Genomic DNA, 16,847 nt, shown 5'->3' on the forward strand with positions numbered 1-16,847 from the left:
TTTGAGAAACATAGTTTCGAATTTCTTTAAGGTAAACAAGAGTAAGATGGAGTGACCGTGTGAATGTCTAGAAATTATTAGTTACCTCCCAAATTTGAAACCTTTAGCAAATTCATGGTTTTGTCCTTTAGAATCAAGAGTAAGGCCAAAGGGTGCTAATCGAGTTAAACAACTGCGAGCAACTCGAACTCGACTCGAGTTGGCTTGACTCAAATTTAGCACGACTCAAGACGTGAACGAGCATAAGTTGAGCAAACTTGCACTCAACTTATCAATAATATATTTTTATTACAAAAGTTACCATGTTTAAAAAAATTTGACACTTAAGAGTTAATTTATATTTTTTTAAGAAAAAATCTGTAGTAAATACAAAATAAAAAGAATTAAAAAAAATACACTTATATAAGGTGAATAGAAAACAATAAAGGCCTGTAATTTTAGAATGACCAAACCCCTTAACAAGCAGATCATGATCTACTTGACTTGACTCAAAACTTTAATGAGCAAGTACAACATGTACAAATCGAGCAAGGTCTGACGTTATTGAGCTTAGCGAGTATCGAACACAAGCCAAACATATGTAAAAGGTTTTCAAGTCGAGTTAAGCACCCCTCAATTCGTAAACGACTCGCTCGATTAGCACCCCTAATAAGGCCCTGTTATTTTGAGCTTCTAAGCTAACAGTAGTAGTAGTAGTTGTTGGACACATCGTGTGACTATCCGTAAAAAGAATATATAAAAAAAAAAAAAAGGAAGTAATCCATATCATGCTAAAAGAGTTACCCTTACAACACTAACATAGTAACCTCTATTATATTGATAAGGTTATCCCCTACAACACCAATAAAGTAATCCGTATTATATTGATAGAGTAATCTGTAATCCCAATAATACTGACAAAATAATCCCTATTATACTAATAAAATAACCCCTACAACACTAACACAGTTTCTCCTGCATTAATAACTAACTAACTAACCCTTATAACCATAACAGAGTAACCCCTAGTGGCTGGCCACATGATATGAGTCACATGACACATATAAAAGTTGTGTTATTATTAATTATTAATTCCTTTGTTCTTTTATATTTTACCTATTTACTATAGTACACATTTTAGAATGTTGTTAAAGAATGTAAGTAGGTGTAAGATAAAAAATGTAAAAAAGTAATAAGAAAGAGGTGGCTAAAGTAGGAAAGAGGGTATGAAAATGTGTAGTTATTGTGTTTTTGAAGAGGTAAGATGGTAAAAAGGGTATGCCTTAAAAAGAATAAAACAAAGTGAGTGGTACATAATAAAAAACGAACCAAAATATCTAGAGAACGAGGTAGAACAAATTTTTTTTGACAAAAGCAGATTACAAAGCAAACCAAATTTAAACTAAAACAAAAAACTTGACTAGAGTAGTACGACAATTATTAGCTATTAAGTGTGCTACTTGAATCTTGCCCCAATTTACCTTTAAAGCATTACAATGATGAAGATGAGAACCAAGTTGTCGGATATCCTGTTACGTTCAATGCAGGCTCACATTGGCATTGTCTGGCCTCTGAATAAGTGATAATTAATACATAGTAATTGATAATTAATAATTATTCCATTGAAAAAATGGCAACCCCGTTGCTTTGTTTTGCTTTACTTTTTTCTCTTCATTTATGAGAGATTGTCCTAATTTTTGGGATTATGATTATCATTTATGGATGAAAATTTTGTTTTTAGGTTCTAAATTATTTGGGAAGTGTTTGGATTCATACGGGCTTATGGTTTGTCATCAATTATACAATCAAACAACAGTGCAGATTGCGAAGGTTTCTAATTAAAAAGATGCAAATACATCAAAATTTACAGCTCACATTAAGTTTGAATCGGTGGAGTGTGAGTTATGCTAAATTTGCTAAATAGTTATGGTTTTGATTGTAATAGGTTTACATCTTTAATATTATTGTAGATGTCGTAAAAAAACTTTCTTATTATTTTCTCTAAATCTATGGTTTACAAATCTTTCTTCTTCCCATAAAATAAATTTAATTATAAATTACTACTTCCGTTTTCTTAAGTCTTACTAATTTTCCGTTTTCATCGATTTTTCTAAGTTCTACCCATCACTTTTACTTTATGTATTTTATGACATCATTTTATTTATTTTTTTATCATCCATAATTTCACTTTGTAGCGCCCATCTATAATCTATAATATTATTAAAATTCCAAGGGACAACATGGTATTGCCACGTGTCATCTTCCCTCGTCATGATTTGGCACCACATGAGTAATGAGATAGCAAGCCCATAAAACCTTCCATTTAAACTATATTATTATTGTGTCTATTCAAATCACCCTATTAATACTTACGATAAATCGTTTCTTATATGTTAGACCAACAAAAAAAAAAAGTAATAATAAATAAAAAAAAAATCAAAAATCGGTAAATAAAAATTAATTATAATGGGTAGTCATTTAAAAGTTGAATACTGTAAAATTTTCAAGTACAAACTAGCGACTCGAGACATCGCCACCTGAGCAACAAACTAGTTTTATTTATTGAAACTTTTACCTTCTATCTTTCTCCTCTTTAATATAAAAGCACGTGAATGGTCTCTATTTTACTTTTTATTTATTTATTTATTTATTTATTTTATTGGCTTGTGTAGCTTCAGCAACTAGGTAAACTCAGCAAAACGGAGATATTATTAATTATTAATCATTAATTCATTTGCCTTTTCCATTTGACAAGCAATGGACAAATAAAAGACATTTGTTCTATATTTTTCGGAGAGATTATTATATAAACCGGGGTTCACGATGCACCTATGAGTAGTTTTGTTCTCATTTTGATGATTGTGTTTTCATTTATCATCAAATGAAGAGTAAAACTAAACTTGGTTTAGTTGAGTACACAGAGCACCCATGATTATTCTGTTCTCATTTTGATGATTGTGTTTTAATTAATCATCAATTGAAGAGTAAAACTAATTTTGGGTACACGGTGCACCCAGGTGTACATAAAAGATTTCACCTTTGCCGAGTAACATTGCAATTTTCATGTGCATTTTGAATATCTTTTTTTAGATTTAGGTCATGTTTAGTTCACCTATATCAGATCATCGTTTAATGTGCATTTTTTTTTATGGCTAAATATCTTTAATTGCGTAATGAAATTTTTTATGAAAATTACATATTGATAAAATTCGTATTAATTAATACAAATCTAACAACGCCCCATTTGATAAAGTTTGGTCAAATCAGACAATTAGATCAAATCAAATCAGTAAAAATAAGGTGAAGTAAACAAAACCATACTTGTGGCCTTTAATTTTTAAAGTGATTTTTGAGCAATTTTTTTTTACCCTTTTGTTGATTTTTATGCTTTGTTCTTTTGTTTTTCATCACTCATTCTATTTTACTGTACTTTGTTAGTAGTTTGTACTCCGTAATGGGGAGGGGATGAGGTGTACTATTTAAAAACGCAAATTAACTTTATTTTTTTTAAACCTGTGACATTTTATCTTACATACTTTCTTCCTTCTTTTTTTTTTAGTTGACACCATTAGACTTTTCCACCATTCACAAATATATTTTAAGTAACTTTTGCAATCTATAGCTACGATAAAACATAGTCATGTGAGATCTTGATTAAATCGTCCTATGTATATTTTATTACTATCCACTTTTTATGATTTTAAAATTAGAGATATTAATTGATAAAATTGTACATTGACAAGCGTAATAATAGAGCAGTGTCAACTAAAAAAACGAAGGTAGTATATTATTTGCGATAAAGTAGAAATTTGACCTAAAAAATTTAGGATGAGACAATTACCTAAAGAAGGGACAAATAGTATGGGGAGAGGGAAAGTGTTTTGGAATTTGGAGTAGGTGAGGGAAACACAATACCTACACCAGTAACCAGTTTAATTTATGTTGTACATAACGATGTTTTCATTTCATGCATTCTATGGGCGGCTTGGCTCGGCATTTTTGACACCAAATAAGGAACTACTATTGAACATGAGACCAAACTACTCATTAGCTAATTGAATTGCCTCATTTTTTGGAACTAATTTTCTGACTTTTTATGTTTAACAACTCAGAATTGACAGAATTTAGTAGTAGTTCGTATTTTTGGGGTCATTAGTTATGACTATCGTACTGTAAATAGTCAAAAACCAAACCAAACCATTAAATTTTTTTTACTTGTATTTAGCTAATCAAATAGTTTCATCAAAACAAGGGAGAAAAGCGAGGACTAAATGAAACAATTAGACACATAAAGTTATGAACTGTTTGTGTGCATGCATAGTTTTATTTATTAATTTATGTAAGGCATTTTCAAACAAACATATGCTTATTCATACACGTTTAACAAGTCAGATTTTTCCTTATAAAAAATTAAATGATACAATATTACGTAGTAATTTTAAAATGTGCGTATATTAAATACATTATTACCTATTCATACTAAAGATTTACTCATTGCTCAATTTAAAGTATCATCAATAGAGACACCCACTCATAATAAAATACAGTCATACATAGTACTCCGTATTCACCAATAAGCAACACTTAGTCTAGTGGGAAAGTTTGCTTCTTACCACCAAGAGATAGTGGATCAAACCCTATTACAAGAAATTTAGGGTGGAGATTTCCTTACCCTCCCCCTTCTCCACTCCCAAAGTGCCTACTTTGCTAACCCAGGATTTGGATAACAATGATGACTCGCTGAATTGTAGACGATGTACCATCCAATACGTAAATGCTCTAGTTGCTTAAGCAACGAATTTAGAGCCCTATTGGAGGTTATAAATAGAACGATAGATTAATATACAAGGTGTATGCGAAGAAATATTATGCATGCGACCTCTCTAATTAGAGCTCATCCTAGCTAAAGATTTAGGTAATCATAATTCATATACAAGGTGTGTCCGTGTGTGCGAAGAAATTCAAATCAACGGTTTATCTTCTGGTACTCCCTTATCCTTTTACAGTTTATACTTCAATGTTTTTGTGTGTTCATATACAATACTGTGTATTTTCCTCCAAAATGCTCAAAGAATCGAGTACATTATTTTTATAAGATTTGAACTTGTAATCTCAATATTAAGGGGGCGCTTGGTAGAGCTGATGAAGTATGGCCCGGCCCGAAACCGGGCGTGGCCCCTTTTTTTGGGGGCGGGTTTGGGAATGCGATTTTATGCATTTTTTAGACCCGGTCCGAAAAGCCCGCATGGTCCGGCTATTTTCGGCGGGATTGGGCACAAAAAATCCGACCCGAAACTTGGCCCGGTCCGACCCGCACCGAAAAAAACGGGCATGTTTTTTTAGCTGCAGCCTGGCCAATGATCACCTCTAGCGTTTGGAATAAGGGTAATAAATTAAGGAGGTATAAAAGTCAAACTAGGTAAATTATAATTGATTAGAGGTATTATTGTAAAGAGACAAGGTGTTTATGAACGAATTAAAGTTGTAATAACATAAGGAAAAGAGAGGGGTGGAGGAATCATTACCCTTAAAATGGGGGTAATAGGTTACCCACTCTCCCCCTTGTATAACCTATTAACCCCAAAATAAGGGTATTTAATAGTTCCCTTTCTTCACCTATCACCACACCATCACTATATAAATCTTCTTACAATTACATCATCACTAGCTCCCCCTCTCCTATGTTTACTTTAATTTTGCTTGATTTGACTTTTATTACCCCTTAATTTAATACTCCCAATCCAAGCGCCCCTAACACTAAAATGTTATCCAATAGTGTCTAGTAATAAGGCATGTCATGATACTGATATATGATCATCGTGATATGTATCAATAACATATTGATATGGGACATCATTCGAGTCCTAGTTAAAAATAGTCATACGGAGTTTTGATTTTTATAATACCAGTACAATAATTATGACTTGTAGATTAGTTTATGCTCTAATTGCTTAGCTTGTACAATTATTTACGTTATTACGTAGTAACAGCTAAGGCCAACTATTTACGTATAACTTAAGTAACAACTAAACATAATTAAACTGCATGTTTATACTTTATAGTCAACTTTTTGAAATAGTCAACTTTTTTAAGCCATTTTTCACGTTTATTAATTGGAAGTGTATCCGAATGTAGGAGATTATAAAAGAGGACGTTTTAAGTGTTAATAACTTACTTCATATCTATCCTTTTCATTCTAGCTAGCTAGAGAGTTGAGGTAATTAAATCATACATAAGGGTAATACAACAACCCAAAATCACAGGCTACTATATATTCAGGTACGTATATATATAACCCCTCAATTAACTTATTTTGTTACTCCTCTTACTTTTCACTTCAATTCCCTTGTACGTGTTTCTTAGAGCGTCAATAGTATGGAGTTTACTAAATGAGGGTTCTTAATCTCTCTCCTATGCCATATCATCAATAACTCCCACGATCCCAATAAAACTCTATAAATCATCCTTTGTATAACCGATGAATTGCACCATTAGCTCTTAATAAGAGTTGCGTACTTTTGCAGGTTTTGTACAACTTTTCATTTTTTTATATTTTTTTTATATGCAAAATGCAAAAATAGTAGTACTAACTACTAAGCTAGTTTATGTCGTTTTATGCTTATTCATCAATAGCTCTAATTTACAAGAGTTGTATCTTAATTCAGAACCCTCAATTGCAAACTTTATGTAAGCAAACTCTCATTTCATACCTAAGAGCGAGTTATCTCTTGAAATGTCTCTTTCCTTAAAACCCCCAATTAGGCAATTAATAATGCTTTTATATTATTTTTTTTTTACTCCACAACATTGACAATCCAGAATATATATATATATATATATATATATATATATATATATATATATATATATTAACCGTATTTCTATGTTCGTTTGAGCTTATAATTTAGTTAAATCAAATGTTATAAATCTTAAATAAATAGTTAAAATTTTTTAACTTACTTGTTATAAATTTTAAAACGTGTGTTCTAAGATTTTTAATCACATGTTCCAGATTTAAAGCATATGTTCTAATTTTTATTTGTATGTTCTAAATTTTTACTTACAATTTCTATATTTTATACCAGGTTTCTAAATTTCAGGTAGTTCATCTTGTGTGTGGTTGACCACACCATGTGGCCGCTTCTAAAATAATAAAGTAACCCATATAACATGACCGAGTAACCCCTGTAACACTGACCAAGTAACCCCTACAATACTGACCAAGTAACTCTTAACATTGACGAAATAACCCCTATAACATTGAATGAGTAACCCTGCCTAAAAACACTAACGAAGTAACCCCCATGATGACTGGCCACACGGTGTGGCCAACCACATATAAGAATTTGTGTCTATATTTTTTTTATCACATATTCCAAATCTTAAATTAGATGTTCTAATTTTTACTCATATATTCTAAATTTCATAAAGCAGATAAATTTTCTAAATATTTACTCACATGTTCTAATTCTTAAATAAGATGTTCTAAATTATTACTTACACAAATTTTCTAAATTATTACGTACCATATGTTGTAAATTTTAATCTGAGTCACATTGTCTATATTTTTACTCACATGTTCTAAATTTTAGATTAGTTTTCACATAAGTATGAGTTCTCACATATGGACATATTCTCACTTGATCTCTCCCCTGGAATAACCAAAACTACTTATACATAATATCGATTAATTAAATGCAAAATTTCTTATGTTCTTGAGACTTATCCAAGAAATCTAGGTAGGGATAATAAGAAATAAAAAACTACTCATTTTAATTAATAACTACGAAGTATGGAGTATTCGGCAATTCACACAAAAACCTTTAATTATTACACCTATCTAGTTTCTTCTTATCTTCTAGCTAATTAATTTATGTAATAGGGTGGCTGTGATGTTTTATTTTCATGCAGGAAAGTGTGAAGAAAATCAGAAAAATTTGTAAAAAATGAAATCAATTGCAGTAATTGATGGTGGAATAAGTGGATTAGGAGCAGCATATGAGCTTGCTAAATCAGGAATTAAAGTGGTGTTGTACAAGAAGGAAGACTACTTGGGTGGCCATGCTAAAACTGTTAATGTTGATGGCATTTATCTTGACCTTGGTTTCATGGTTTTCAACAGGGTACATCATTCCTTTAATTATAATTATCTCTATTGCATAACGCCGCTTAAAGTGTGATTTTATTATGCATTTCTAAATAACAGCGTATAATAATATTTTTGTACACATTATCGTATAATCAATGTGTTTAATAACCCCAAGGCCCAAGTCAATAAGAAGGAAAGGTTGATCATTTAATTTGCACATTATTTTTCTAACTTAGGCTACTATTTGCACATTATGTATGTTCTTTCTAATACTCTATAGTATTATAGGACAATTCATTGATTCTCATTTATCTGACTTTTAAGGTTTATTTAGTCTTTTTTTTTTTTTTAATTATTATTTGTTTTATAGCCTACCATCAATGACAATGATCCACTTGTTTCGGGGTTTTCTGATGTCCTGCGGGAGAGTTACAACTCCGAGACTGGAACCGGACGCCTGTACCTGCAAAACAACGGAGACTCCTTGTGGTGGGAGCTCCGCCTCCAACGGTCAAGTTAGTACTTGATTAAGGAGTAATTAATGCGGAAATTAAAGTGATTGGGTCTCTCTAGGTGAGAGTGTTTAATGTGTGTAATCTGCCTTTTTTGCGTAATCCCCCTTAATGAGGATTAAGGGAGGTATTTACAACCTCGGGAAACGTGCCAATCTAGGTTTTGGTTAACCTTGGGATGATTGGGCTTCTCTCGGAAGTTGGGCCTAGGTGACCGGCTTCTCCATTAGGCATGGAGTATGCCACGTGTCATGACATAATAAGTCCAGGGTGGACGAATAAGCGTGTGCCACGTGGCAAGCCTTGACAGGTCCAACTGGGGGACACTTGGCAGGACCTGATTGGCCCACGTGGCGCATTCCGATTGGTGGGAGCAAAATCCCCTAACCATTTGCCCCTCACAGGTGGCACGTGACTGGTCACGTGTTACCTGTGACAGGTATCGCCCTGTAACAGGCGACAGCCTGCTACAGGTGTCACTCGGCGAGAGGCCGAGAGATTCTCCCGCCAAAATTTTGAATTCTGGAAGTGACCCTTCGCCTTCTCACTTCGCCTATATAAAGGAGTGTTGACTTCGGTCATTTTCACACTTGAAAACTTTGTGAGAGAACATTCGAACCCCTGAACTTGCTCTGACATTTTGGACCCTTTCTGCCTACCGCCTGCTCTGACAAGCCGACTGCAAAGGATTTTCAGAACTTCATGAATCGTCACTCGTTCAGGTAACCGTCGGTTCTCTTACTATTAATTTTCTCTTTACTTTATTCTTTTTTTGAAATGGCACCACAGAAGCACACGACACGACCTAGGTTAGTGATCAGCCGGTCACCGGGGACGGCTGAATCTAGGACTAGGAGTGCCGCCTGCCCTTTTATGGATCCATCTTTGCCCTTTATACAAAGTCCGACTGTATCTGTGTCTATGCAGAGCATGATGGCCAGAACAAAAAAGACTGCCAGGATCTCAAACTCAGACGGCTCCTCCCACAGGGTGCCGATTAGTGAAACATCTGACCAGGCGCCAGATGTGGAAGTGAAACAAAGCGGCTTGAAAGCCGATAGTTCTGAGGGAGGAGTCAAAGTGACCCCTTCCCATTTTACAGTTGACAATTCTACATTCTCTCCTGCTCCTTTTAAAGGAGAGGAGGCGGGCCCCTCCAGGAGAGGGGAGGAGTCGTCCTTATCGGACTCGTCAGAGGACGATTCCGAGTCTAGCTCTTCTGGCCATACTTCTCTGGACACAGAAGAGAAAAACAGTCGCCTACAAGAGGCGAGGCTTTCTCACGCAGTTGAGAAGGGGGACGATTGGGCGGAGCCATTCGCCTCTCACCGAGAGCAAAATACCCCCTACTACTGCACGGTACCTCGGGGCCGGATCACGGCCATGCAAGAGAAAGTGGAGAGCTTTATCGCAAACCACACAATGGGCCCCGGCTTTTTAGTGTTCGTGCCGGATCCAGAAGATACAGTCGTCTGGCCGGCTGGTACCAATTATGATGGCGCCTGCTTTGGCTGCTACGAGGCGGCCATCAAGGCTGGGCTGCGCTTCCCACTACATCCGGTTGTTCAGCGGATCTTGGATGGGTATGAGTTGGGGTTATGGCAGTTAGCCCCGAACTCCTGGGTCAACGTACTCGGCTATGTGGCCGGGTGCGAACTGCACGGGGTGGAGCCGAGCTTCGAGGCTTTCGCCCACATGAACTACCTCAGCCGGACCCCTAAGGCAGGCGGTACCGGCTGGTATCAATTGACGAGCCACAGGGGCTACCTCATGACGAGAGGTAAATCAAACAAATGGAAGGACCGGCGGAGCACCTCCCTTATCATTGAGAGTTCAGACACAGAGCTGAACAAGCGCTTCAACAGGTGGAACAGGAATCCGCCCCTTCTTGCAGACGGCCGCAGCATGCCGCCTGTTCCCCCCAAGGCTAAGAAAGAGATCCTAGATAAAGGACTCTTCAAAGTAGAGTCGAAGGTGAACTCTACTTCAGGGGTACGAGAGCAAGTACCCCTGCACTGCGTCCCGAGCTTCAAATGGCTCTACGACGAGTAATTTTTGGCCGCATGTGGCCTCAACAGTCGGTGCTCAAGAGGTAGCCGGCCTGTTGAATACTCTGCTGTTCCGTGCATTTCTTGTTATGACTTTTATTAACTTTGCTATTTGTTTTTGCAGCGGACGCCATGAGCAAAATTACCGCCTCCAAGACTACGGCGGCCATGTTGCGGGCCTCCATCATGCAACAGTCTTCAACCGACTCCCCCAACAAGGGGGCACCCTTGGTGGGCTTCGAACCTTTCACCCTCTTTTTGGAGTTGTGTTTATGCATATACTGACTCTTTTCTTCTTTTTTAGACGGGCGCTCCAAGAGCTTCTTCTTCTCAACAGCCAGACCCCAAGGCCCGGAGGACGACTGTTGCGAGCTCTCCTGGTTCTGCCAGGAAACATGTGGCGGCTGAGAAACAGCCGACCACTTCTTCTAAAACTCCAGCTGGGCCACCTAGAAGTATGAAATTGTCCTTGTAAATTTTAGACTTGCTCCCTTCTTTACTAGGTCTAATCCGTTTGTTTATGCTTGATGCAGCCGGCCCTCAGGAGCCTGACTTGGTCGAGGTGGCCAAGTCTATGATCAAAGCCGTTCCTCCAGCTGAAAGGGAGGCGGTCAGGGGTGTCGGCACCCTTGACCTAGACGGGATTGCAGGGGTCCTTGCTGAGGTATACTTAGCATATTTTTGAGTATTTGAATTCCAGGTCGCCTGTTTTCTTTTTTGTTTGGAAACTGACGCCTATTCCCCTTTTTACTTAGGCCCTGCTCCGAGTGAACGGCCTTCGCAAGCCGCTTGATCGGAAGAACAAAGAGGTAAAGGCTGCAAAAGCTATGGCCGCCTCTGACTGTGATAAGGAAATGTTTCAAATTGCCCAAAATAAAGTTCTGACCATTGATATTCTTTATTATCAGGCGCAGGCTACCGCCGCTATCCGGGCTCAGTTAGAGGCGGCCCAGAAGAGGAATAGCGAGCTGGAGGCGACCATCAACAACCTCAAGACCGAGCTGAGACCTCTTCGCCAAAAGATGTCCTCATACGAAACCTTGGAGAAATCCTTGGCAAGCGTAAAGGAACGCCTGGTGACCCAGGAGAAGAGTCTTACTCAGGAGCTCTCTAAAAAGGCCGAGCAAGAAAAGAAAGAGCTGGTCCGGGAGATGATGGAAGACTCTGCTCAAATCCAGCGCATGACTTGGGGCCGCCTCTTCCCCAATGTCGACTTTGCCTCCTGGGAAAAAACGTATCGCCAGTGTTATGATAGATATAATCAAGAGATCCTGGCGGCTGCTGAGGAAGAGGCGCTGGAGGAGGAGGAGCAGCCGGTAGTGGCGCTTGTGCCGCTTGGGGGTAATACATCAAAGAAGGATGCAGCTGAAGCCGAGTCCAACAAAAAGAGTGCTGACCAGGCGTCTGCTGCTAATATTGAAGATCTGCCCCCTTCATAAGCTTTATGTCTTCTTTCCCCGGCCTGCGTGCCGTTTGTTTGTATTTACCCGGCCAGGGGGCCGGGGCTCTGAATATTTTGCCGGTCTTTAATGACCGGCTTCCTTTTAATGAAAATTTTTGTTTTGCTTCAAATTTGTTCAAGTATTGAATCTTCTGATATCCAATTGTACACTATACCGACTGTTTTACATGGCCGATATTGATAGTTGCAGACAGGTACGGATAGTTAGTCACGCCGCCTATGCCCCTGGACGACTGGTTGTCTGTTTCCAGGCTAGACGATCAGTCGGCCATTTATCCAATCGGTATTCGAACCATTTTAAAGACTGGATCCCCTTTAGGCAGACGATTCTGTCATTTGTAAAATTAACCAAGTAGGAAAGTGGTTTCCTACTTGTCATGTTTTTAGGCTAGAGACTTTAGGCCGTCTAGGCCGACTGTTCCCCGCCATACTTAATCTAGTGTGAACAGGGCTGTATGAACACCTTTTTAGTTTCATACTAAATTTTTAAGGAGTGACCAAGTAAACATGATTGTTACCTAGTCGCCAAGTAACTGAGTAGTAGAGGTATCAAGCGGTGGGTACCGGTTGTTCCCCTTTATTCGCCAATGTTTGTTGGATTTTCACTTTATTGATTCAATATACTAAGTTCGGTACTTAGTTTATTTCGTTGGGGGATGGCTGGTCGTCTGCTTTGGTGGCTGCATAGAAGCAGGCGTCAGACAGGACGTCCAACCAAAGTAGCTACGTCTGTTGGGTTACAGACGACAGCTTTAAGTATAGCCAACCTAGTAAGAATAGTGGTCGAGTACCTCTGTTTACCAAAAAATAAGCGGACTCCTCATTCCTTTTAGGTTCCGTACTAAGGAGGGCGACTGGTTAACCTTGAGGTTAGTCAATCACTGCCTATTTTGTTTGAGTGGTAGGGAAACCAGGCGGCGGAGGCCGGATAGTCCCCTTGATTCGCCAAGTTTTTCTTGGCTATTAACTCAAAGGTTGTTAACCTAGCAGGAGTAGTGGTTGAGAGCCCCTGTTTGCTAAAAACAGGCGGGCGACTCATACTTTTTAGGCTCCATACTAAACTTGAGGGAGTGACTATAAGTTAACATAGGAGTTACTTAGTCTCCGTCACACTCTAGCTTGAGTAGTAGAGCTACCAGGCGGCGGAGGCCGGCTGATCCCCTTGATTTGCCAATGTTTGTTGGCTATTAACCCAAGGAGTGGTTACCTAGTAGGAATAGGGGTTTGAGTGCCCCTGTTTGCCAAAAAACAGGCGGTCTAGTCAAACCTTTTAGGTTCCATACCAAGTTTGAGGGAGTGACTATGAGTTAACGTTGGTGTTACTCAGTCGCCGTCACTCTTGCTTGAGAAGTAGAGGTACCAGGCGGCGAAGGCCGGCTAGACCCCTTGATTCGCCAATGTTTGTTGGCTATTAACTCAAGAGGTACCCCCTGCATTTATCCCAAGTAATACAGGCGGTCATCTGACTCAGATGTCAACTGCTACCACTGGTTTGGTTAGTGATAGAGTTATCCTTGTCTCAAAAACGGCTACGTGGTTGCCCTTGGGGACAGTCGTATAGGTGCCGTGTAATTAGTTTATAGAGCAATGTTCCACCCAAAAGGGAGCTGCTCTCTGCGACGAATTTCATCCGGAGGGATGCCGCCGGACGCTTGCTATGATGTTGGGACAGGTCGTATTAGTTTAAAGATTGGGTCAGTTGGCTTGGCGCCTGGACTGATCATTCGGCTTGTGGCCTTGGTTAGTTCTTGGTGAACGTAGGTGCTAAGTAAGAGGAGGGTAGCCGCCTGTTTAGGCACAGGGTCGGCCAGGCCACCATCATTTTTTAGCTAAGTATAGGAGGGTGGTCGTCTGTCTTGGAATCGACTGTATGTCCAGACGGCATGCCCCTATGGTGATAGAGTAAAATATACAATGGAGAGTAGCCGACTGTAAAGGTACAAGCGGCATGTTCCTCCGAAGATAGAGTAAAATACTCAATGGAGAGTAGCCGACTGTAAAGGTACAGGCGGCATGCCTCTCTGAAGATAGAGTAAAATACTCAATGGAGAGTAGCCGACTGTAAAGGTACAGACGGCATGCCCCTCTGATGATAAAGTGAAATACTCAATGGAGAGTAGGCGTAAATGTATAGGCGGTCTGCCCCTCTTAAGTAAGAATAAAAATTAAACATGGAGAGTAGCCGACTGTTTGTCAGTAGGCATGCCCCTCTTAAGTAAAAATGAAAACTGAGTATGGAGAGTAGCCGACTGTTTGTTAGTAGGCGTGCCCCTCTTAGTACAAAATTGAATATTAAGTATGCAAACTTTTATTAAGTAGCCCTTGACTATTTATATCATTCAAAAGAAATATTTCTTAAGATTATCTACATTCCAAGTTCGAGGCAACGGTTGGCCGTCTGGTGTTTCCAGACGGTAGGTACCGTCCCTGACCTCTTCACAGATTCGGTAGGGTCCTTCCCAGTTGGGAGTTAGTTTGCCAGACTCATTAGCCCTTCCAACTGCTTCCATTTTTCTAAGTACAAAGTCCCCCACTTTGAGTGGACGCCTGTGTACTTTTTTGTTGTATGATCTAGTCATTCTCAGGCGGTAAATTTCATGGCGCAAGACAACATTGCCCCTCCTTTCAGGAAGTGAGTCTAATGCCAGGCGCATGGCTTCCCAGTTTGCCTCTTCGTCATATAGCATTACTCGAAGAGTCGGCTCGTAGTGTTCTATTGGAAGAACAGCTTCCGCACCATAAGTTAGGAGGAATGGAGTTTCTCCAGTCGCCCCTTTTTCAGTTGTCCTAATGGCCCAGAGAACATGTGGTAATTCATCCGCCCATAGGCCGCCTGCTCATTCAATCTTTTTCTTGAGACCGTCTGAGATGATTTTATTAAAGGCTTCTACCTGACCGTTTGCTTGTGGACGGCCGACAGATGCAAAGTAGTGTGCAATTCCTTGACCACCCAACCAGCTTTTGAGTACAGGCGTCTCAAATTGGGGACCATTATCAAAAACCATAGACATGGGAACCCCGAACCGAGTGATGACATTTTTCCAAATGAATGAAATTACATCCTTCGTCTTGATTCCCTTTACAGCCTCCGCCTCTACCTATTTAGTGAAGTAGCCGACGACAACAAGTATGTACCTCCTTCCGCCTGTAGCAGGCGTATATGGACCCAGAATATCCATGCCCCACTTAGCAAACGGTAGTGGGCTATGAATGGTAGTAAGGTCAGTAGCCGGACGGTGAATTAGCTTGCCAAACCTTTGGCACTTGTCACATTTTTTCACCATCTCCATTGCATCTGCTTCTAAAGTAGGCCAAAAGTAGCCCTGTCGCCTTGCCCGTTGAGCAAGCGTCCTACCGCCTATATGAGAAGCACAGTAACCAGAGTGAAGATCGTCTAGTATCTCTCGTCCCTTTTCTGGAGTAACACACTTTAAGAAGGGTTGAAGGTACCCCCTTTTGTGAAGTTCTCCCTTTATTATTTCAAAACTGGTTGCTCGTTTTTTCAGTGCTGCCGCCTGTTGATGATCATCCGGCAGGGTACCGTTTGTCAGATATGCCCTGATTGGATCCATCCAGGTTGAGCTTCTGTCTAGGATTCCAATAGGGTCTTCCTCGATGCTTCTCTTCTCCATTACTTCCCAAAAAACAGTTCGAGGAGTATCACAGGAGGCGGATGATGCTAATTTTGAAAGTGCATCCGCCTGGTTGTTTTCTAATCTCGGCACTTGGGTCAGATGGAAATCCTCAAGGGAGCCAACTGCTTGTCGGACCGCCTGTAAATACTTCATCATGGCCGGATGGGTTGCTTCGTATTCGCCATTGTACTGACTCACTATCAATTGTGAATCGGAACAGGCGTCTATTTTTCTTGCCCCTGCCGCCTTGCACATGCGGATTCCGGCTAATAAAGCTTCATATTCTGCCTCATTGTTTGAGGCCTGAAAACTGAAGCGTAGAGCATACTCGTGACATATGACGCCTGCTCCACAACCATTTGAAGTAGAGCTTCCATCCACATATACCTTCCAGACTTGGTTTGGAACTTGAGAGTCAGGAGGACGAGTCATCTCAACAATAAAGTCAGCAAAGGCTTGCCCCTTCACTGCTTTTCTAGGCTCGAAGGTAACTTCGAGGCTCTGTATTTCTATGGCCCATTTGATCATTCGGCCTGACGACTCCATGATGGTCAGTGGCCGCTTGATAGGTTGGTCTGTATACACGACGACTGCATGTGCCAAAAAGTAGGGCTTCAATTTTTTAACAGCCATGAAGAGTGCAAGACCAAATTTCTCCACTAAGGGATACCTCAACTCGGCATTTTTCAGTACGTGACTGACAAACTAGACCGGGAGCTGACAGCCGTCTCTTTCAGCAAGGAGAACAGCGCTTAACGCATGATCAGAGACGACCAGGTACATGTAGAGTACTTCTTTGGACAAAGGGCTGACCAGCCTCGGCAAGGAATGCAAGTGAACTTTCAATTTCTGGAAGGCCGCCTCAGCATCCGGCCCCCATTCAAACCTTGCCTTTTTCTTAATTGTCTGGAAAAAGTATAGGCATTTGTCGCCTGATTGGCTTAGAAATCTTCCCAAGGCCGCCAGACAACCTGTTAACTTCTGAACCTCTCGGATGGTACGAAGCGACTGCACCTTCTCAGGGTTCGCCTTTATTCCTCTCTGATTGATAAGGAATCCGAGAAATTTCCCAGACTCAACTCCAAAGAAACATTTCCTGGGATTGAGCATTACATGGTGCCG

Source organism: Chenopodium quinoa, unplaced genomic scaffold (genome assembly GCF_001683475.1).
Source record: "Chenopodium quinoa cultivar QQ74 unplaced genomic scaffold, ASM168347v1, whole genome shotgun sequence".
In the NCBI taxonomy this organism is placed as follows: domain Eukaryota; kingdom Viridiplantae; phylum Streptophyta; class Magnoliopsida; order Caryophyllales; family Amaranthaceae; genus Chenopodium; species Chenopodium quinoa.